Source organism: Rattus rattus, chromosome X (genome assembly GCF_011064425.1).
Source record: "Rattus rattus isolate New Zealand chromosome X, Rrattus_CSIRO_v1, whole genome shotgun sequence".
NCBI lineage: Eukaryota > Metazoa > Chordata > Mammalia > Rodentia > Muridae > Rattus > Rattus rattus.
The window spans coordinates 15,170,145-15,171,871 of NC_046172.1; the positions used below are offsets into that span (position 1 = coordinate 15,170,145).

Below are 1,727 nucleotides of genomic sequence, written 5' to 3' on the forward strand. Positions count from 1 at the left end.
CGAACAAATCTGATTACTAAACAAAGCCTGGATTTGTTCTATAGCCTGGATTTGTTCTATCAGTAATCGACCTTATTCCTAATTAAATAAAGAGCAAATCCCCTTATTGGGGGGGACATGAAGACATGAAAGATGCCAGAAAAATTGCCTGTTGACCTGTTGGCCGCCATTCAAAGGGCAAAGGAACGGGGGCATCAAGGGTTTGCCTTGCGTTTGCAATGGCGTACCTTGCGCGGCAGATAAATGGCGGTGCGACGCAAAAACGTAATCGACGCAACGATGTGTATCATTATCGCCTCGTTCATTCGTGACCTTCTCGACTTCGCCGGACTAAGTAGCAATCTCGCTTATATAACGAGCGTGTTTATCGGCTACATCGGTACTGACTCGATTGGTTCGCTTATCAAACGCTTCGCTGCTAAAAAAGCCGGAGTAGAAGATGGTAGAAATCAATAATCAACGTAAGGCGTTCCTCGATATGCTGGCGTGGTCGGAGGAACTGATAACGGACGTCAGAAAACCAGAAATCATGGTTATGACGTCATTGTGAGGCGTCAGCTATTTAGGCTATTTATTTGACTGATCACTCTCGCGACTTGTCCCTAAACCCAAAACTCAAATCAACAGGCGCCAAAACGCCAAAGCTTCTTTCAACCGTTGCGTGGGACCTACTTACCAGCTTCTTTCCTGTTGGTGGGATACCGAAACCGCAAGCAGACTTGGCCTGAAAGACTTCTCTCCGAAAAGGCAGGTCAGGACGCTTGGATTGCAGCAGATTGGGGTGCGTGGCGCTTGATTGATCGTGGATATCCGTCGTGGCAATACCCGTCAGGCAATGGGCAACCGTTGGGCAACTGCTGGGCTTGGTGCCGGGCGCTGGTTATGGTCTGTTCGAGCAAAAAGGATTGACAGCCTGATCAAAGAAAAATTCGGAACGGGCGGAACGGTCAGAGAGATTGATGTATGAGCAGAGTCACCGCGATTATCTCCGCTCTGGTTATCTGCATCATCGTCTGCCTGTCATGGGCTGTTAATCATTACCGTGATAACGCCATTACCTACAAAGCCCAGCGCGACAAAAATGCCAGAGAACTGAAGCTGGCGAACGCGGCAATTACTGACATGCAGATGCGTCAGCGTGATGTTGCTGCGCTGATGCAAAATGCACGAAGCGTGATGTTGATGCGCTAAAGCTGAAAAAATGATGCTGATGCGTGATGATGAAAGCTGATCGTCTAAATGAAATGATGCTCGTCGTCGTGTTGCCGCTCAAAGGTCGTCGTCGGTTGCACCGCCTCAAAGCAGTCTGTCGACTGGTCAGTGCGTGAAGCCACCACCGCCTCCGGCGTGGATAATGCAGCCCCCCCGACTGGCAGACACCGCTGAACTGGGGATTATTTCACCCTCAGAGAAGGCTGAATCACTATGAAAAAACAACTGGAAGGAACCCAGAATATATTAATGAGCAGTGCAGATAGAGTTGCCCATATCGATGGGCAACTCATGCAATATTGTGAGCAATCCAGCGAGCTTCCATAAATAAATAAAAAAGTAATAAAACCGAGCAATCCATTTACGAATGTTTGCTGGGTTTCTGTTGTTTTAACAACATTTTCTGCGCCGCCACAAATTTTGGCTGCATCGACAGTTTTCTTCTGCCCAATTCCAGAAAGAAACGAAGAAATGGATGAATGGAAATGGTTGGTGCTTGCTGCCTGCTGCCGTTT

General features: G+C 48.0%; 1 pseudogene; it reads left to right on the forward strand.

Moving 5' to 3' along the window:
* The first annotated feature begins 963 nt into the window (after positions 1–963).
* LOC116888758 lies at positions 964–1,478 on the forward strand (annotated as a pseudogene).
* Positions 1,479–1,727: the final 249 nt, after the last annotated feature.